This window comes from Rhipicephalus microplus, chromosome X (assembly GCF_043290135.1).
Source record: "Rhipicephalus microplus isolate Deutch F79 chromosome X, USDA_Rmic, whole genome shotgun sequence".
NCBI classification, from domain to species: domain Eukaryota; kingdom Metazoa; phylum Arthropoda; class Arachnida; order Ixodida; family Ixodidae; genus Rhipicephalus; species Rhipicephalus microplus.
Window position 1 is genome coordinate 97,038,141 of NC_134710.1, and position 22,344 is coordinate 97,060,484.

At 42.2% G+C, this 22,344-nt stretch overlaps 1 pseudogene; it reads left to right on the forward strand.

Moving 5' to 3' along the window:
* LOC119176313 (testicular acid phosphatase homolog) overlaps positions 1–22,055 on the forward strand; it is a 28,974-nt pseudogene extending 6,919 nt beyond the window's left edge.
* The last annotated feature ends 289 nt before the right edge of the window (positions 22,056–22,344 follow it).

Consider the following 22,344-nt stretch of genomic DNA (forward strand, 5'->3'; position numbering starts at 1 on the left):
GTTTGTTTATCAACTCTCGGCTCTGACTTGTTCTTTGGGCCACAGCCGGCGTCCGCTGGCGCACCAAAAAGGACCACTTCTAAATTGTCCACGCTTTCGTGGTGCGGTTCGGGGGGCCGATACTTCGGCTCTTGGAATTAGCCCGGCGATCGCCTCCCCCAATTAACGGGACCGGTGTGACAGTGTCCGTTTGTCCATCTATTCAACACTCCAAGTACCACCATCTCGCATCTTTTCATCATATATTCCCCTTATAGAAGCATCGCCATCCAGCGGACATTCCAAGGACTAAACGAGAGGTGGCACACGCACACTTTCTTACGGCTTGCGCTTCGGGTCTACTTCCCACCTTTAACCACCTCGAGTTCATGGTATATACTAGTTCACTATATTCATGGCACTGCGGCCCAACGCACGCTAAACCTTTCTAAAACCAAGAAGATTACGCCCAGCGAGTATAACGTAGCAACATTTTCTTTCAGATTGTGCTCAATGTACCATACGAGCACACACCGATGGCAACGAACATCGGCAACTACAAACCTGTATCGATATGGTTTTGATTATAAAATCATTGCTTTAGAAAACACCTGGCGTCTTTCGTTAAGCAGCTGGCGTCTTCTTTTTGTTTTGCTTTAGAAACATCTGGCGTCTTTCGTTGGTTTATTTCATCAATCAACGGCGTTTAGAACAAAAATTTTGTATTGTTTAATCACGCACAGGAGTAATATCACCAGGCACTACCTTTCAGGTAAACAATGGCTGCTACTGGGAATGCGAGACTGCAGAGGTCGGCTTTTAACACTTCTACTTCTACTGACGTTTCCTACTGGAACATGCCAATGGCTGCTAATGGGGAATGAGAGACAGGAGCATTCGGCTTTTAGTTAAAACGCGCACGCCGCGAACTTTTTATTGTTCAACAAAGCACAGGAGAAATCTCCCACTGGCACCACCTTGCAGGTAAAAATGTAACACTGGTTACACACTACGACTACGAGAGACGAACGGGTGCGGCTTTAAAAAGCTTCGCCCCTAAAATTTAAAAGCCAAACATCAGCTATATTTTTTCGAGATAATGCTCGTAAAGTACGAATCACAACCATTTTCTGTGACCTTGCTCCCCCCTAAATGCCCCAGTATTTACGGCCGATAGGAATTTCAAAACACTTAAAACTTCAAGGTAATGTAACCGGATCTTTAGCTGCAGTTATCACTACTTACAATAATTGTTAGGTAAAATTTTATCGTATTTGTGAAGCTATGTGTGTGCTTTCAACCCCATTTAATTCTGTATCACTGTATGTATGACGAAATCCCCCTCCCCCCCCTCCCGCTGTCCTCTGCGTAGGGTAGCATACCAGTCCTTCTCGACTGGTTTGTATCCTGCCTTTTCATTCCTCCCTTTCTTAAACGTGATCATTTATTTTGTGATGCCCCATACGAATGCCTCGGACGAGGCCTGTAAGGACGCTTTAAATAAATAAATAAATAAGTAATCACGTGAACTAAACAGAACTAGGTGTAACGTTAGGGTCACCTTAACTGGAGAATTCACGGCGCGTTCCGGAGTCCTCCACTACGGCGTCTCTCATAATCATATGCGGGATTTGGGACGTTAAACCTCACATATCAATCAATCAATTGGTATATGTCAAGCACAGTGATCATTTTCGAATAAAGGTTGAGACGTGCAAAGATGGCTTCGTCCCAAAGCGCATGCTGCTGAAGGAGAGAGAGAGAGAAAACATTTATTGAATCAAGCTTGTGAGTGAAGGTGGGAGGGTGCGTTATACCAGGAACCCTTTGGCCTGGACAGCCCACCGGGCTCGAGTGACAAGTTGACGCACGGCCGGACTCGACGCTCCTTCCGCACGCTCTAAGGGTAGCGCCGGAGAAGGAGTCGAGTCTGGCCGTGGTTGACGCTACTCGACCAGGTCCGGCCGGGAGATTGCAGCCTCCCACGCTTCACTGAGAAGGATGCCAAGAAATTTTGAGGAGCGAACCATGCGCAGCTTCGCTGTGAAACGAAATCATACACAGAGAAAGAAAAAAATATCAGCAGATCTCACGCACTGTGGGAATCGGTGCTATGCGAAACAGTCAACAAGGAGAGGGCATACAGTTTGACCCTGAGGCAAGTGTTCCGAGGCGGATGCACAAAAATGGAGAAGTGTACATTAGCGTGTACATCAGGCACGCTTAGTAACTATCGACGCTGAAAAGCTATTTTATAGCTCAGGTAATGTGGTCTATAGGCAATGGACTATTACACAATATTTGCATGCGAACAAATGAAGGACACGTCATAACACACACACACACACACACACACACACATATATATATATATATATATATATATATATATATATATATATATATATATATATATATATATATATATATATATATATATATATATATATATATATATATATATATATATATATTTATATATATATACAGTTATAAACTTCGAGAATAGTGCAGTATAGGAAACAAAATATTTATTTAATCCTAACAGTTTCGGCTGGTGGACCAGCCTTCTTAGGAGGATGTAAGTGAAATTATACAAGTTCCCGTAGCCGAGGGTCACCCTCACAGTTTAAAGACCCTCCAAAAAAAAAAAGAGACAAACGGGCGAACGAGGTAGTAACAGACAACAAGAAGCAGAAGAAGGAGAGGAACTAGAAAGGAGCGACGGAGAGCCGCCGGAAACGAGCGGGTAATTCTGGCATTGTTACTGGGTATAGGTAAGACGCGCCGCCAGCGGAGGCGACCAAGAAAAACGGAAAAATGTGGAACATGTTGCCGCTTACTCGCATCCCACACATGGATCGAGTTTAAGTTCACGTGGTTCGGCGGCTGGCCCGTGGCATCGGGCCACACACACACACACACACACACACACACACACACACACACACACACACACACACACACACACACACACACACACACACACACACACACACACACACACACACACACACACACACACACACACACACACACACACACACACACACACACACACACACACACACACACACACACACACACACACACACACACACACACACACACACACACACACACACACACACACACACACACACACACACACACACACACACACACACACACACACACACACACACACACACACACACACACACACACACACACACACACACACACACACACAAGAAGCATACGACCCACTCCAGCTTTCGGAATATAATGGCCACGTTGGAAAGCTAATGTGCCCTCTCCCCCTCCCTCCACCTGCCCTCTCTTGCAGAAGAAAGTACAACCAGTCATACTGAAAATAAATGATTGGGTATTCTTGTAAAGGATGAAAACGTAAACAAAAAATATATAAAAAAATAAATAATACTAAAAAAGTACTCAGAAATGAAAATAAAGTCTAATAATACTAACACACGCCGTTTGGTTCACGTAGCATCGAATTCGTTTAGTTTCACGTTGCGTGTGCGACTTCCCGTATGTATAAATAAATTAATTGAGTAATTCAATTTCTGTGTTTCACGAAACGTCGCATACTGCACTATTCTCGAAGTTTATAACTTTTTTTACGGTAGCCGGAAGAAACTTGATCATCTATTTCATCTATATATATATATATATATATATATATATATATATATATATATATATATATACATATATATATATATATATATATATATATATATATATATATATATATATATATATATATATATATATATATATATATATATATATATATATATATATATATATATATATATATATATATATATATATATATAAGGAAAAGAAGTGTATACCTAAGGGCTCGTTTTTCAGTGTTTGACACAATATTAATGAGATCTAACAGACAGTAATGCCAAGGAGTGTACAGGGGAAGGTATTAGAACCAACGGAATGTAAATAAGAAGAAAGAAAAGTGGGTGAAAGGATAACCAGCCGTGAGCTGGTTATCCTTTCACCCTTTTTTTTTCTTCTTATTTACATTTCATTGGTTCTAATAACTTCCCCTGTACATTCCTCGGCATTACTGTCTGTTAGATCGCATATATATATATATATATATATATATATATATATATATATATATATATATATATATATATTTATATATATATATATATATATATATATATATATATATATATATATATATATATATATATATATATATATATATATATATATATATATATATATATATATATATAAATTACTAGAATGGCACCACGTAGTTAGGTCTTTTATGTCATGCCATACATGACATGCACCGGATACACATCATGATATTTCGTGCGATTCATGTCATGAAAATTCATTTATTAACGCATGTTTATCATGCGCGCATGCTCGTTCTCGAATATACCCTGTTAAGTAAACGACACGGCGGCTTCATACATCATGTCATTGACGCTATTCATGTCTATAGGTACTTTCATTATGCGCATACTTAATGTGGTGCACGTTCCGGCATAAAAGCGAAGCAATAAAACTATTGCAATGAAATCACGATTACAATTTTTCGTTTATATCATCACCTACATTACGTGGATGTCATGAAATATTTGTTACAACCTGTCATTAATTTTTCTTTCATACCATTATGCCCTACAATGCAAGATTTAGTGTATATCAAGTCAGCGACCACAAGGGCGCAAAAACGAGGGCGCATATATCATGGTTCGCATGAACACATAAAATGTGCGTAATGGTATGTTTGTCATGACTTCGGTATATGTCAATTAAAGAACTCCAGGTGGTTGAAATTTCTGGGGCCCTTCACTGCGGCGTCTCTCATAATCATATGGTGGTTTTGGGACGTTAAACCCCACATGTCAATCAAATAATTGGTATATGTCAAGCCAGCGAAGTGATCACTAGAGCACTAAAGATTTGACAGATAGATAGATAGATAGATAGATAGATAGATAGATAGATAGATAGATAGATAGATAGATAGATAGATCATACCAATAAATGTTTCTTTGTCATCCGATTTTGTAAGTCGCGGACGTACAATAAACTAACCGCGGACAAAAAAAAAAGAAGTATTGACGATACGTTGGGGTGTATTCGGCGTCAAGAATCGACAAATTATTGACGTTGTTGTGGGGCTTTCCGCGCAATGCATGTTCTTACTCAGCCGTGTATTACGGACACGAATAATGAATTTCTCTATACGAATGAGCCATTCTTTTATCACCCAAATTATATTTGCCTTTTAGAGCTGGCAATCCTGCAAGCGAGGTGCTTTTGACAGATGGTGACCCCGCAACTCCCCGCCACCAATACTCCCTTTCTTTTCCGTCATAATAACATGAGAGGGTGAGTTTGTTTCAGAATGAGTGCGTTTCGCAACGTGTAAAATAATCGGATGCAGTGTTGCGGGTAATTTTCATCGTAACAGCACGTACGCGTGTAAATATGAAAAAAAAAGGGTTGCATTTCCAATTGCTTTTGCTATTGATATAATGGGTCGTTGTTTCTGTTTTATGGCTTAATGAAAAGCACCGACACAATCCTTAAACCTTGAATCGCCGCTTGCCCGACCACTGCACAGTATTCGTACTATTTATGGCACTAACCACCGAGAGCCGTGGAGTCGACAACTGTGACGTGTATAACTTACGGTCAACCGACTCGACGCCGCCGGCGTGAAAGGGTGGACGGCGATCGCGCCGCTTTATCGGCCGTCGGTGTCGAAGCACGCACATCGGCAGAAGCGTCGCGTATCCGCCACCCATTTTGCGCCTCGGCCGAAGCGGTAGCGCGGCGCGTCAGCGCCCGCGCTTGACGCGCGAGCGGCGGTGCGTGAAATACGCGGTGAAATACGAGCGGCGCTTGCGCACCGGTATTCAGCGGCCAAGCAGGTCGTCCATCACGCGCACGGCGCGCCGAAAAGAACGCCGTCTCTGGCGTTGTGTCGCGCCCCGCGATCGGCCTACTGGAGCTTTCGCGCGCACCCCTCCCAGGGGCGATGCTGGAACCTCATGTCCGCATTTGCCGGATTTTCTTTACAATTCAGATTGGCCGCCCATCCACCTTTTCTGTAAATAAAGTAAGGGACGTGCAGATGAAAATGAATGCGACCAGTTCCGAGCACCGCTACTCCTTCACGCATCTTGGGCAGCGATAATGCGTTAGTCATGGCGCGCACTTTTTATTACAGTTGTAGAATACGGATACTACGTGCATGCGCATACACGAACGTGAAGCTACTCTAGCACCAATCCACAAAGTCTTTAGCTTGAGTCACACTGCAGGCGTTGTTCCCTTTTAGGCGGCGATGCTACTGCAGGCACGGTTCACGCCGTGCAACGTGTATAGGGGCTCGGTCGCACGTTATTCTGCGTACTTGCTCGCGCAGTGTCACCAGCGAGCTCGCTTGAATGTTGAGCGCGGCTTGCGCGGGCATTCCTGACACACCGAAGCTCTCGAAGGCAGCAATGAAGCACCCCTTGATCAATTCGTTACGAAAGACGGGCATATTGGTATGGCACGGAGAATGAACAAGAGCCTCACCACTTTGTTGGAAAACAGATTCTGTCATAGCACCTAATATTTTGCATACACGGTAAAAAAAAGGTATAGCAAGAACATATGCGAATGAAAAAAAAAATCGAGCATAAAAGTGACGCACCTCTGTGATTTTCTTCTATTGAAATCTGTATACGTGCAATCAGGGTGTACTCCGAAACTAAGCTCTTGCGAATGAATGGTATTTTCAGATGTTTCGCCACGGAGACCGCACGCCAACGTCGCTATACCCCAACGATCCAAACTCGCCCAGTGATTTTCCAGAAGGCCTCGGTCACATAACGCCCGTGAGTATACGAACACATGGCTTGATAAATAATTTACTGAATTGCGCGGCATGCTTATCACGCTGTTTTGATCGAGACCGAAATGGTGTTTTAACACCACAAGTTGGCTAAGGCTAATGGAGGTAATGTACAACACATTCCCTCAATTAGCTACGCATCAACATTCTGAGCATGACATGCACTCTGCTTAAATTACGACTAACCACCCTAAATTCCTGTGTTAATAGAAAAGGGCACCTTTTCAGCGTTGAATTGTGAAAGCGTTTGAACTTTAGAGGGCGTCTTGAATTATACTTTGTGTTTTTTAGCACAAAAGTGTTTTGCTCTTTCATGAGAGAGAGGCAAGCGACCCTTGTACTTTGGTATGCGTGATCCGACCGAAAGTATTATTCGTTGACTTGGTCAACGTGGCCTTTTCCATATGCCACTCAATACATCCTTCAGCAATGTGAGAGCCACATCTGTTATCTATGATACCATAGATAACAGATGACAGATCATAGATAACAAATGTGATATTTAAATAATACTTTATTTTATTTTTATTATTCTTCTTGAGGATTGTTTGGACCATTGCGTATTACTTTTATTTAACACTGTTATATACAAATTACCCGGAATTTGTAAGTTTATCACGTGTGCGTCAAGAACAGCTTCCTGCACAAGATACACCAATCCACCTCACCGGAATAGGAATACGACTGTGGTCACGAAGATGAGATTGTAATTAAGGAACACTATTTTAGAAAGTGTAAAGTATGCAAGTGAGAGAGAAAATTAGAAACAAAATTAGCAGTTTGGAGTGGTGCCACCTCACATTACAGAAATAACTTGCACCGTGGCATAAAATGCGTCTTCAGGAAAAAGCAAACATTTTCCTGAAATACTTGTTAGGAAACACTTGACTGGATAAGCGCTTGCGATGAACCGCGGTGTGTTGCTATATACGCAATGATGTGCTGATGTATACAGACAGGGAACTCCCAAAAGTTGCTACAAATTTTTCGTGTTGTCGGCAACGCTGCCTGGCAGGGCAGGTCATCGGGAAAATGGGTTAATGTGGGATGTAGACTTCGGAATGATACCTGTCTCAATTGCCTAAGTGGCAGTTGTGAACGCATGGTCGAACTCCACGCACATGTAAATACTGCACCCTCGTTGAGAGAAAAAAAAATGTCATGTGGTTCAAAAGGTTTCAATAATGTCAGAACAGCCAGATGCACATCAAGGAGTTTCATAGCCCGAAAAAAAAAAAAAGCAAGGATGAGCATGTTGCAAATCAAGGCAATGATCACTTTGTTTTTTAACTGAAAAGGCATGGTTCACAGTAAATTTGTGCCACAAGGACAAGCTGGCAACAGGGAGTTTTACTGTAATATGATCAAACGCTCGAGCAACGAGTTGATTTGTTAGAGAAAAAATTGCGATAATTAGAACTGGAACAACGCAAACATGCCATTTACGACAGACACCGCTCAATATCTCCGAGTTGCTGGCCAAAATGAATTGCATGGGGAGCCCCAACCATCGCACAGCTCTGATCTGGCATCACCGGACTTTTTTGCTACAGAGAACCAGAAGAACCCCGAGAAAAAAAATTGACATGAGACGTTGTAGATGGTAAAAGCAGCAGCGATGACATAACTGACGGAAGTTTCTAGGGCGACTTCAAAGATTGTATGAAACGTCAGAAACGGCGCATCGAAAAAGCCAGGGACTACTTGTAAAGTTCTGAAAAGATTGTAAGGATATATTGAATGAATGTTTTTTTGAATGAAAACAACAGCAACAACCACGACAACAGCAACGACAACAACAACAACAGAAAAAAATGTGGGACTTTTGCGACAGACTATATTGTGGGCCCTATCAGAAATGTGTGCGGGAGGATGTTTCATTGCAATCTGGATTCGTGCAAGCCAACTGTACATTGTCAGGTTATTTTAACTTATGTCAGCGTGCTGTATGTTTTTTAGTTGTTAACTTTTTACTCTGAATAAGCACTTTAATTATTTATTTATTTATTTATTCATTTATTTTATCGGGGAAGAACCAGTAGAAATGGAGTAGTGGATATAATATAGGCATCAAATTCATTACCGCACGTCAGTTGGATCAGAACAGCAAAAAAAAAAAAAACAGGGAATTACCGCGTGCACTTTCCCCTTTTTTTAATAGGAAAAAAAATCAGCACATCCAGCTGATCACCTGTCTTCCTACAGACTCCCGATTCATGAAATCAGGATGTGGAAAGAATAAAAGAGGAGGAAAGGCATAACATGCGTCCCTCCAAAAAACATTCAAAACACTAACTTCGAATAAATTCTAAGCAGAGACGAACATTTACCACGACGAAACAAAAAGTCGAGTTCGTGGGGCCAAAAAAAGAAATCGTGATTAGCATGCGGTGGGCTCTAAGAATTTCGCTCGCCACTGTCACGCAGCAAAAGTAATCAAGGCACCGCAGTGGAGCGGTCAGCGACTCTTAGAGTTCGCGTTACGTACTTCATGCCGCAGCAGAGATCCAATAGCAGTATCCGACACTAAAAGATGAACAAAGCAGTGATAAATGCCTCTCGGTGAGCGCTTGTTGGCGTCCCCTGCTGTGCCCTTCCCGGAGACAATTTTCTCCGTTCTCCCCCTCTATGTCCTTCCTCCTTCGAGTTGGTTCAATGGCGTTGTCACAGAGGAGGAAAGACAGATAGATAGAGAGAGAAAGAGAGAGGGGGAGCAATAAAAAACACATCAAAGAACGAGCAAATACACCGTGATGCATGTTTGCTGACGGGGGGCATAAATCACTCGCCACAGTTGTTCTGCCGTGGCTCTACTCAAATTTTACAGAGTTATATTTCAAGCGAAGCCCGAGGCGTGTGGAGTGGCACAATTTTTCACGCACCCATTAACTGCACCCCGCGGCCATTATCGCGTGTCACACGACGCGGTCCTCGCTGTCGCTGTTGCATGTGGGGCCGTGCGTGATGGCAGTCGGCGACCGGCTGCTGCGGAATTTGGCAGGCGTGCTTCCGTGAACGCGCTGAGCTGTTCGATTGCGTCAACTTCATTTGCTGGCATAAACCAACGGGAAAATGTATGCCAGCCGCTCATCCTTCGGTTGACGTGGTCGACGGAATTACTCGGCGATTGTTTGCCCTCTTGCAATTACATGTCAGCTGGGATCTGTAGGGCGGCCCGTTCTTGAAGGATCGACGTTCGACTACCACTTTGGCTGGCAATAGGTCAAGCTTTTAACAATTTTGTACATGATATTGTACAAAATTGTTAATATATGCCTATTGTACAAGTTTGTGAATATATGCCTTCGTTGTTACTGCGTCATTACCAGTGGCTTAAGGAAGGCTGATCAGTCACGTGAAGCTTTGTAGTAGTAGCTCGCTCGTTTATTCCAGGAAAGTGAACAAATTTCTCGTTTGTCTAATAGTGCCAGGCGTAAAGGTGTATACAACAGCTGCATCTTACCGGTATACTTACAATGGAGCAGAAACCTGAAGGCTTACAAAAAGGGTTCAGCTTAAATTGAGGACGACGCAGCGAGAGATGGAAAGGAAATTGACAGGTGTACTCTTAAGAGACAAAAATAGAGCAGAGTGAGTCAGGGAACAAACCTGGAATAATAATATGGTAGTTGAAATCAAGAAGAAGAAATGGACACGGGCCGAGCTCTTAGCTATAGCGTAGGAAGGATAATCACTGGCCATTAAAGGTAAATGAATGAATTTAAAGAGAAGGCGAATGCGTCAGAGGGAGACAGAAAAGTGGTTTGGCAGATGAGATTAAGAAGCTTGCAGGTATAACGTGGCAGCAGAAAACACGGGACCGGGATGATTGGAAGGACATGGAGAAGGCCTTTGCCTTGCAGTGGGCGTAATCAGGCTAATGATGATGATGCTAGGCAGGCGCGCAGTTGGAAAGAGCAAATACTTGAGCGTGTTGGGATATGCACGTTAATAAAGGTTTGCCTACACTTAATAAGAATACACTGAGGTAGGGTAAAATTGACAAATAAGGCTGAAGTACTAGATGTAGGGCTAAATATTTTTTTTTCTTTTTCAGAAAGGCAAGAACGACCAGTACAACTTGGGAAAATATTTGAGGACAAAGTACGAAGACTTTTTGACCTACGATTCCAACGAAGTGAGTTTTTCTTTGTTTTGTAATACTTTACAACATATATATGCTCCTCAGAACAGGTATCTTGACCGGACTAAAGTAATGCGCAAATAGTTATAATATTTGAATGGCCTTGGTCATCAGTAAATCTTGTCAATGAAAGCACTCTTAGCATGAAAATATTTCATGCGAGCTTCTCCAAAAATAACTGATGCCATTTACTTTGCGAAAGTGAATCACCAAGTCAAGTCCCTTTTTTTTTACTAATTTTTAAATAAAAGGTGAAGAGCAGTCTACAGTGCAACTTCTTTAAAGGATTAGTTGCCCTACCAGTAGTGCAGTGCACTTTTTTTTTTAAATATTTATGACGCACTTCTTTCTGGTTCCACCCATCGCAACTTTTATAAGAATTTTAGCCACATCTGGTCACATTGTTAGCAATTCATATTTATTTATCACTTCACTCTATTATATTTCAGCTGTTTTAGAAAATTGTTAGCACTTGTACGTGGCTTTTATAGTCCGCTTTATCTTTAATAGCTTTGTATGCACCTCTATAACTGAACTCCTACATCGTGTCAATGAGCCTTCAGTTACCGAAAGAAATTGTTTAATAGGACTACAATTTCTTTACCAAATAATTAAAGGGCATTACAAGCTTGATGTTTCCAATATCATTTCCTTTTCTTCTGGGTACGCCACCCGCCAAAGGCATCAACTTACAATAACCCCTTTCCGGTCCCGAAATAACTGCTTCAAATATTCCTTTTTTCCTCGTACAGTAACTCAGTGGAATGGACTAACCAATAACCAAGTGATGAAGCCGTCCTTAAAGTTGTTTGCAGCAAATTTGACCTGATTGTTCACGTCATGCCGTTCTATTTTTTGTTTGTTTGTTTGGTTTATGCATTCTTGGGTGCCAACATTGTGAAAACTATATCTGTAACCACCCTGCTAAAATCTCTGTAATAGGGATTGCAGTATGAATAAATAAAATAAATAAATAAATAAAAGTAATGTTCGATGCACACAGAAAATAAATCGATCATTTGCTTATGGATCTTGGTAAGTTCGGCGCCTTGACTTACAATGGGGGTCCCTCAGCTAACGGGTCACAGTCACAAAAATTTACTCCCTCAGGACCAGGACGAAAGATCTTAAAGTAAAAAATGTAAAATTTGCTGGAGTGGAAATGGTGCCTCTCGGGTGAAGCCGTCCGCCACTCACTTGCCATACGCAGAAAATACGCCTTCCGCAACGCAAGCCGCTGCGGCTGCAAGGATTTTCCAGATGCTCTCTGGCGTTGTGGCGTCCGCACGCTGTAATGAATGCATTGTGCGATGCCTAAGGTTACATAAATCAAGATAAAAGTGCACTGGGATAAATTTAAGGTGGCGAGTAGCACATTTCGAGCTTCTCTGTATGCCGGAAACATGTTGACAGCTCGTAACTTGTCTTCATCTTTGACGATCATTCTTTTCAAAGCCCGTTGGGGCGTGCTGTTCAAGCTTTGTGTCCTTGATATTACGGGAAGCCTGGAAGCCGTAAGAGTCAATTTTTTCACATTGGAAGCAAAAGACTGCACTGGCCGCATTGTTTCGACCGGACTAGGCTGAGACCTGCAAGTTGTCCGGCTGGACTTGACGCATTTCCAAAGCACCCGGAAAACCCAGTAATACGCCTCCTTGTGCTCGTTTATATCACTGGACTGGTGCGCGAATAGAACAAGCACGCAGCCTATTCAATAAAATTAAAAATTACATTTCGTTTTAGGTTCCTTGTGTTAATTAAAAAGGTAGCTCACTAATACAAGGTTAAGTAACGTTATTTGAGCAACAAACCAGAACCTGTATTTTTTTTACAATCGTGCCTTGCGTTTTGTTATTTTAGTGCAGCGAGCAAAACCAGTAGATCTGAACTGTGCAACGCCTGTTCTTGCTGCAAAGAAAGCGACCATAACCGAGGCGCCGGGTACGCGTACCGTTTTATCTATTCAATTGGAAAAAGTTGTTGAGTATGGGAGAGTTGCATCAACTAGCTGCACGGCAGCTCTTATAAAAACAATGCTTCATGTTTCTTAGGGTATATAAAACAGCTCAAGAATAAAAATCTATACCGCAGAGAAATCGCACACTGAACCATTGAGATAAAACAAAGGAGAGCGAGAATCAAAAGCGCATGTCTGAGGAGGGCAGGCTGGGTGTCTCCCCTCATATACATACAGAAAATCCTCCACGGGCCACAAAAAGACCAGAAGGCACGTAAACATCCGAGCTACGGGCGTTTGCATTTACGCTGCACTTCTATTCTCAGCTTATGAGAATGTTTTGATGGAAGCACAATATCGAGCACTGTCAGCAGAGTGCACTATACTAGAATAGCAAACAGTTTCATGAAAGGACAGGCTGGATTCACAGCTGGGTCGCTGAGCTCGGAAAATCTCACCAAATGCTGCACAGGGTATTATTGTACGTTGGTTGTTAACGACAAATGAGGAAACACGTTGAGACTGTGGGCGACTAGATGGACGTGAGTACCTTGGAAGTTGAATGCATTATTTTAGACGGCATGTGCATACGCTGGTTGGCCTAAGCTTACCACTTAGGAGGTCACCTGTGTCATTTTTTTTAATTGAATCATGGACAGGAGCCGAGAGAGTCTCGTTAACTAAATAGTATCAAAAAGTTTTGTTAATAAGGCCGGCTGCAATTAAAATACCCACATTTCAAGCACGACTTTGCAAAGCCAAGACATATGGTTCTGGAGGTTTCGATACTAGCTGTGATAAAAAACTGGCTTTCATTAATGAAAGCCTTCACGAAGATATCTTTCTCGATGAGGATGTCCTTTTGTGTGATGCTTTGGACACCCACATTTATATTACACACAAATGAAGTAGCCGAAATCTACAGATGCAAAAGATTGTATCCCATGAATAAAATAACAGGAAAGTGTGTGCCGAAAAAGTGAGGTCTGCTCTCACGAGTATGGTTACTTTTAAAAATCAGCATCACATACCCTTCGTCGGTGTGCATGCTTGCAAGGAAAACTCCAAAAGCGTAACACAGTCGTCTTTACTCTTATCTGCCATTTGATTTTTTATTCTTGACAACTTGTCCCTTAATACACGTCATAACCGTTAAAAAACCAATGCGAATAGGCGCGGTGGGCACTTTGGCTGTTTGGCTCCCGTATCTTGCCATGATGGCCGCCGCCGCGCGCGGTGCAGCTTCACTGCGATTCATTGGTTTAGATAGGTGGTCTTCACTCCAGCCTTGTTCGAAAGTGAAAGCGGAAACGGTGAAGGGGGAGGGGGGTTGTACAATTGTCAAAACAAACATTCAAACTTTTAAGGTGACCTTCAAATTTAATATATCAGGAATTACTAAATGAGATTTGATAAGAATATTCCAGCAACATAGCAATACTAATTTCCGAAATCACTAAAATCTGGACGCCGATTCTGAAATATAGAGTTTTGTTTCGCGATTACGTATAAACACATTGTGAAAGCAGGAGGCAAATGACGAAAACAATGTTCTAGGCCACACACGCTTGCGTAGTTCATAAAGATAGGGCTAGACACATTTATGCACAGAGAGAGGTCTACGTGTTCAAGACCTTTGACCTAGACAGCTAAAATGTTTAACGCAAGAAGGTTTCCTTTGGTGATTTCGTGGTTCGTTAAAAACTAGGTAATAAAAATAAATATAGAAATAAATATAGACAACAAGGCCATATCACATATCAACAGAGTGGCCGCGCAACGGACGCAACTGAGTGGCCCAGGGGTGGGGGTGGGCTTGGGGTCTGTTTTGATAACGCTATTAAAAACTGGGTGATGAATATCTCGAATCAACTAAAATATAATTTTAAGAACGGGCATGCTATAAACTTTGACGGGCTACTGATTGCTACTACAGTAGAACCATGCTAAAACATTTTTTCCTAAACTTAAGAAAAAGAAAAAAAAAACTCGCAAGCGCCGGCAAACGTACAAGCCGAGAAACTAAAAAAAAGAGAAATTAGAGTACTGGGAAGACGCACGTGCACAATTTTATTTCACACTTTTCGCTTGAAGGAATCATGCAGCACCGCCTGGCACATCTTCTCACGCCCGATGAGTAGAAGGTGTACCTGAAGCAGCTGCAGTGCCATGTGGCCCTCAGCATCGTCCAGTACACGCCCTCCATACCCGACGCGACAGCTTACAAGTATAGTGCCTAGAGTGTCTTAGGCAGTATACCATACACGAGATACAGGACATGCGAGGAGACTACAAGAAGCATTTTCTACGATAACGGTATATATATTTAGGCATTGCACTCAGTCCATGCATAAAGGATGACTACGGGAAGCAAAAAACTGATCTTGAAGTACATACTTTTGTCAAATACGTCAATAGAAAATTTTAGCCACTAAACACGTTAAAAACGCCATGTTTAGACAAAAAACAGCCAGAGGTAGTGTTTCTGGTGGCGCGGCTTAAAGATTCATCATAGATGTCCTCTTCACCGCTTATGGCGGCCAATCCAACCGTCAAGTCACCAAGCAGAGCAAGCCAAGACACGTGAAAAGTCAATAGGGCGGTCTTGGAGGGCCGTTTCACAACATACAATGCGGGAATGGTCCCACAGTTGTGACGTATTAGCAAGGTTCCAATGCATTGGATCGTACATAGCTATGCCGGGGCTGGCCGAGAGCGATGTAACAGCAAGGAAAACGCAGCTCCCGGGAACGTAACAGCGAGGTTTTAGTGTATAAAGAACTGCGCTGAAGTCAAGAACTACATGTTAAGTTACATTTATTTATTTATTAGTAACTTCATAGTTCTTTAGCTATGATAAAGTACTTCCACATTGACGTACACTATATGCTTGATGTGCTAAAGCGATTGCATACTGACTGTCGTAGGATTTTTATAAAAATAGCAACATTCTGTAAAATTTATTTTTAAAAATAACTTTCAAGTACGTCTTTTGCGGGCACGTTGTTGATTGAATGTTTTCTAATTCGGGATATCTTGAGGCAAACGTATGGTTGTGGCTAGAACCAAAGGGCTGCAAAAGTGTTCTTTGATGATTCGCGGCAACTTAAAAACAAAAAAAGCCGTTTAATGCCTGCGCAATAGCATTGCTGCATGGCAGTGGTTGACAGACAATTCAAGAGAGGTATCAAATGTGGTACGTTAGGCTTCCAACTGTGACATACGTTGAGACGTAATGGCCAATAGTAAGCATGATGGCTGCGTGAGTTAAATGTGAAGATATAGTGTGCATATATAACGCAAGTGTCCCCGTTCCTAATATCTGTCTTTGTGAGTATTGATAGGCGCATTCACTCGACATAGTATGGTGTTCATAATATACCAGTGAGTGGTGCGCTAACTCTAGTTCATCATTGTCAGATGCGAGCAAGAAGCTCTGGCCGAGAACGGTGCCTGGAGAGCATCCAGACTAACTTATACGGCCTTTATCCCCCACGGGACGAGAAAGTTTGGAACAGTGAAGTTGAATGGCAACCTGTACCCATTCAAACAATGCCCGTCGACTTGGATGGCGTAAGTGTACAATTTCTAAAGCGTTATGTGTAAGTGATGAGTTATTCGATGAAGGAGTCACTGCAATAAACTTTGGATACGTTCATGCGACAATTTAGGCTTTCTATGCGAAAGCGCCAGGAGGCACCAGTCCAAGACCATTCGTGGATGCACTTTACAGATGCTGTACGAAGATGCAATATGCCCCGCTGATGACGAGGAGCTGGAACGAATCCGCGAGTCACCGGAAGGCGCTGAGGTGATGAGCAACAACGCGGTGAGTTTATCCCAAAGTTTTTTTTTTTGGCCCTCTTTCTTCACACAACACGATTTAGTTGAAAAAAAAAAACATCACAGTGACTAAACGACAAATGTGGCATGCGTCCTTACAAATGCTCAAAGGAGGTCGTTTTTCGGTTATATATTGTAGAGCTTCTTTCCGTCTGACTGATTTTAGGCGACAGACAGGTGTGTATAGCTGAAATGATTCCGTTACTTATTTTCCCTGCACGAACACCAACAATGGACTCAATGTACCTGAAAAATTATGCACCATCGTAAGGTGCGGTAATTCTGCCAGTCTGGCTGCTTATGTGTTGCCGGTCTTGATACGAGCTCTCGTTCATGTCATTTCCTTCTCGTGAGAAAATCTTTGCGATACCTATAGGTCCTCTTTCGAAATTGAAACTTTAACGGTCAAACATTTATTACGGTTACCTTCTCTGTTTTCCATAAACCTTCTATGTTTCATGTTGAATGTAGGCCTTCTAATCACTACAAAGCAGTTTCCTGCAAAGACACGCTTGCGCCACAAAACGGAAGCGATTTTGCATATCCTCCTGCAAAACTGATCTAACAAGTTGCATACCTGTTGCAGAATTTGATGAGGACGCTCGAGCAGCTGTCTGGCAAGAAAATGACAGACTGGGTCAGCGTGAGGGATTTGCTGGACACTCTGACTATCGAAGTATGTCAAGTGCTACTCTAAACACTTTTTGTTTCATTCATGAAAATATGCGCTGATAATCCTTATAAGTCATTACAAAAAAATGTTGACTTTCATTTTGGCATATACTAGTAAATGCAACAGTCCCCTAATTGTGCTTCCCTTAAGGTGAAGTTAATGTTAGTGTTGTATTCTCTTTGCGCAGAGGAGTCGCAACCTGAAGATTCCTGACTGGGCACTTCCACTTTGAGGCAACATGACAAGGGTGGCGAAATACACGACCATATTGAATTACAACAGCGCTCTGCATACCAGACTACGAGCTGGTAAGGTTCTACATTGCTTTTTTCGTCCGTGCATTTACTTACCTCAATGGTCTCATATGGCGTGTCAACTGACACATGCTGCTCCAGTCGGTTCGCGAAAAAAAAAAAAAAACTAATTATTCGCCTTAGCGCCTGGACAGAATAGATTATGCAACGTTATGGCTACGAAAACATTGGAGTATGAACGCTACAAAGAAGCGATGACAGGTCATTTAACTTACACTTGGTGGTGGGGTAAAAGACGCAAAACGATGTGACGCAAACAATAGGAAAGAATAACGCGTATGTTCGCTCATTGTTTTCATCCCATCATTTCGCCTTTCGCGATGTTGACGTCACATTGACTGTTACAGGTCTTCTCTGTCCTTTATCTATCCTCTCTGTCAGGTACGCCATCTTGGCGAGGCATAATGACATCCCGTGTCAAAAGAACGTGCTTTTCATATTAATTGAAAAATGAGTGTGTGTTCACATCGATTTTTGTTATGAAGTAAAAGAAATGCTGTACTTATACCGTCTCAGACACTAATCAAGTGTTCCTGCTAAATGCGGTCCACGCTGTCCATAAGTGGGCATTCAAGTAAAAAAACTTGATGTTGTAGCTCATTCTGGATAAAATAATGGTATATACACTTACGTGTGATATTGGGTTTTCATAAATCACAAGTGATGAGACCTAAATTTTAGCGTACTGAAACTTTTTATATCTTCTGCCTCACGTTCATATTAAATATGCAAAATTTCAGTGAACCGTATGTTACCACGGCAACACTACCTGAATGTAAAAGTTAAGTGAATCGAGATAAAGTGATGCCATTTGAATGAAGAAATCTGCCATAGGGGCTCACATAAAAAAAGCTTTGTGTGAGTTAATTTAGAAGCCTAATAAAATAACATTTTTAATTAACAACACATTTATCAGTGACAGTTGGCAAATGGGATTCGGGCGCTGGTAGCTGACGACAAAGTCATTAAACATTGACTTTTTAAATGAATGAAAATGCATTAATAAATGTTCTTTGTAATAATATTTGTCCCATTCTTCACCCACTATTGCGTTTCTATATAAGTTTCTTCTTTCACAGTCGGCTGGCATTGTGTCCTTTTTGATGGCGCTTGTCAGATAACTCTGTGTCTCTTCCCTTGCGCGCTTCTCCCGATTAATTGATGGTGGCAGATACAATGACGAAGTGCAAAAAGTACCATGTAGGAACAATCAAGCGAAATTAGCTAACACATAAAAAAATCCACCCACAAAAAAAAATGTCGTTGCATACACCCACGTTATCTTGCTGTCGGCCAGCCCCCATGTATGCTCGCTTTGTTGTTATTCGTTCTCAGATGACGGACATAACCTAACCACAGACCGAAGCCGAGATTGCCTTATCTATATACTATCGTTTGAACCATTGATTTAGTGCTAAAACACGAAGATGTATGAAGCAAAGCGCATATGACGAGTGCTCTAGCCTCGGCAGTGCATGGAAGGAAGCACGTATACGCCAGGAGAAGAATGAGAAGGGGCCGGGTAGGAGCTGTCTCTTGTACCATGCACTTATTAACGCGTCTCTTGCGTTTGCATTTATAGCGACAACGAGTCCGTACCGAGTAGTTCAACCTTCGAAACGCTCCGCGCATGCGTGATCGTGGCAATCTAACCGACACGCCAAGAAACGTCACTTGTTCTGTAATGCCACCACGTGTGACAACTGCGCAGCGTGACCCTGAAACGCTGGCGTTCGATTAGGCGCTGAAGAGCAGTTGCGACTCATCATGCAACGTAGTTTTTTTAAATTTTTAATGTCTATAGGGCTTTCGAAAAAAGCCGAAAGCTATAATAGGGTTGTTGTTATTTAACCAACGTTTCATCCACTAGGGAGCCGTGATGTTGGTAACAAGATGCTAATTAGAAGGTTTTACTTAATTAGGCTGCTGAACAAATCAACAGGGAGTATTTTATCAGCTCTTGAAAAGGAGATAAAAATATTTGAATGCTGAATTTTAATCACAGAGTTATCGTTGAATACACGGTGTAACAGCACCTTCTTTTTTGCTTTGCTAGAATAATTTTCTGCAGGTCTGATGATCCGAGAAATACTGCGGCACTCTGACGAAGTCATTAATGAAAACTCGAACGTGAAGCTGTACATGTACGCTGCGGTATGTCTTTTTTTGTGTGTTTTGTATGCAATATACACGCATGAGAAGCCGTGGAATACGTCAAACTTCGCATTGGACAGTTAAGCAGAGTCGTATGCCCTGGTCGCTGGAATTTAATGTAGCGTACGCATACCATAGGTCGTTTGCGCGTGAGTCTGTGAAGCTCACTTTCTTTATAAGCCCGAATTCCTCGTAAAGGTACATCACTGGGATGTCTGTTTAACACGTCGACCACTTGCCGGTGACGTAACCTTTCCTTAATTTGTAGACACGATCAGCGAATGATCTATGCGCCGCGCTTGTTTGCGATGCCCAAATGTGTCCAGGGGCACTATAAAAGTTTTTCGGTACTATTAGAACTCTCACGCACAAAAAAGACTAACCATATTTATGAAATACAAAAATAATTAAGTACGCACTAATTACTCAGAAAATAATTTGTAGCACTTCAACTACCATTGTTACTAACATTTTCTGTCAGGTATCCCAATTCAACCTACTGATTTTTTGCAGAAGTGTGAGTGGTTAGTTCCACCATGCAGCTGGCGAAATAAAAAATGAGAAGATTTTTTTTTTAAGAGCGCCCATGGTACCGTAACTACTGTGGTAGCTTATAGCATAGGTAAGGTGCCGCAGCTGGAAGATCGACAAAGCCGGCTCCATTTCAGGGCCATAGAAGTCACATTTTGAAAGAGTGAAATGTAGTAACATACGTGAAGCTATATTTAAGACAACTTTAGGCATCCACGGGTGATAGAAACGAATACAGAGTTCTTTGATACAGCCTGTTTTCTAATCATATTATATTTTAACCGCTGTATGTAACTTTTTTTTCTTCACTGTATTACGAGCTTCAGCAACTTGAGCAAAAGTGGTCCACTTACGGACTCTATAAGTCAATCGAGTCAGAAAGTAAACTTGGATGATTGCACTAACAAAAATGCCTCTTTTAAGAAAGACTGAAAGACCAAAAACTTGAATTACTGGTGCCAAAGGGAACTAAATTGTCCTTAGTGGCGAGCATAGCCTGCTGTGAGAGATAGCGCTGCTTATCAGTGCACTGTAACACTAGTTGAATCACTTTGATCATTCTCACATATATTCCTTCTTAGTCCAACCCACTCGCTCTGAACTGTTTTCAGCATTAAAGCAAAATTTTGATACTTTTCGCATTATCTCGGGAAACACTTATTGAGAACATGTTTTAAGTGTACGATTGACTTCTTTCGCAAAGAAGGACAATTAATTGCAAACTGACACGCCCTGTTACAATGAATGGGTGATGCAATAAGATCGCTTCATCCCTAAATAATTTATTGATGATTGCTAAACGAACAATCAAATTACACTTAAGCGCATTCACGTCTTGCTAAATGTTGCTCGGGAATCGCATGAATTAATTAAAAAAGAAGCAGTACAAATGCGTTCAACATCATGTCGCGAGCGTTCATGTCACTTGATCTATGAGCGATACACGTCAGGAAAGTTCGCAATCAGCGTGATTACTTTCGCTCAAGTTATGTCATACTTTGTCATCATTTGGCTGCGCCGCAATGTTTTTCTGAGTTGCCATTTTAGGATGCGTGTCTTCGTATTTGACCATAGCCCTTTTTGCAGTCTTGGCGACTTACAATATTCATCGTTTTGCAGCACGACGTCCTGATCGCAGCATTTACGTCAGCATTCGGAGTGTTCAACCAGTTGGCGGTGCCGTCGTCGACAGCGGTCATCACCGAACTGCACGAAGACGCCAATGGCAACTTCTACATCCAGATGCTCTTCAAGAACGACACAACGCGCAAGCCCTACAGGCTCGAGATCCCCGGCTGTGAAGGGTTCCATTGCAACCTGAAAACCTTTAAGGCAATCACGAAGCCGTACGTCGTCGAGGACTGGCGCCAGAAATGTGGCCTCGAACCACTACCCGGTGGCACCAACCTATTTCCTTGAAGATGATTGCACGACTAGACCACCTGGTTGTCGGTGGCACGGTCGAATTACATTCATTGAAGCAGCTATCCGGTTGCTGAGGTCCATGAAGCCTTTCCGATGGCTGTTTTTATTCACTGCAGAGCGCTGTACTTTGCGCCTGTTACGCCATCTTCCGAATAAATTTTGTTTTCTAAAAATATATGCACCCAACTGTTGTCCATATCGCTAAGACTATGACACGCTCTTGTTGACTCCTTGAGGAGAGCACCCACGCTTATATTGCGTGGCGTAATGCACTAAATCATCATTTTTGATGGTGATAGTTGGGCTAGCTGGTATACGAACTGGCTTGATGCATAAGCGATTGGCGCAAATAGGACAAAGCGCAAATTGAAAGAAGCGAACAAGACGCGGCGCCAAGTTCTGTTTCCTTCACTTTCTCCTTTG